The sequence below is a fragment of the Physeter macrocephalus genome, unplaced genomic scaffold (assembly GCF_002837175.3).
Source record: "Physeter macrocephalus isolate SW-GA unplaced genomic scaffold, ASM283717v5 random_2326, whole genome shotgun sequence".
Taxonomy (NCBI): Eukaryota; Metazoa; Chordata; class Mammalia; order Artiodactyla; family Physeteridae; genus Physeter; species Physeter macrocephalus.
Genome location: NW_021147611.1, coordinates 11,927 through 12,652, shown reverse-complemented (window position 1 = coordinate 12,652; position 726 = coordinate 11,927).

Below are 726 nucleotides of genomic sequence, written 5' to 3'. Positions count from 1 at the left end.
TCCCCAGGGCCGGCAGGACACCAAGGGCGGGGTCCTGTGCTCGGTGGGTGGCATGGGTCCTTCAGTAGCCCGCGGCCGAGGCCGCCTCCGCGCCCCCCCTCCCCCCCGCCCGCCCTCCCCTGCCCACGCCGGGCGCCTATGCAGGCTCCATCTCCTCCGGCCTCTCCCACCACAGCGCGCGCTGGAAGGGTCACTCCCCGCCCCCTTGACCGGCCAGGCGTCCAGAAGGCGGCCCTGGTAGCCAGGGGCACACGTGACGCTCGGGGTGGGCCGGCCCGGACCAAGACTGCGCCGCAGGCCCGGGGGCTGTGCGTGCGGCCCGCGAGCCACTCGGCCTGCACTTGGCCGTCCCGACCAGCAGCCAGCTCCGGCGCAGCCAACTGTCTGCCCGTGTGTCTCCTCACGGCTCCCTCCGGGAAAAGCCCTCCCTCGGCCCTTTCTCCACGGCCTGGGGCGGGAGAGGGATCAGGGGCCAGGGTCGCTTCCCCCGGGCCGGCCGGCCACCAAGGGCGGGATCCTGTGCTCGGCGGGTGGCGTGGGGGCAAGGGTGGCCGTGCTGGGGCAAAGGGGCCTTGCCGACTCAATGGTGGCTCCCAGTGGTTTCGGGCCAACTGCTGTCGGGCAGGATGGCCAGCCCGGGCTGCTGTTGGGCTGCGCCTAGCGCCGCGTGGGCGGGGCAGGGGGGATGCACAACGGACCGCCGGCTCCGGGCCCTGAAGCCTCCGG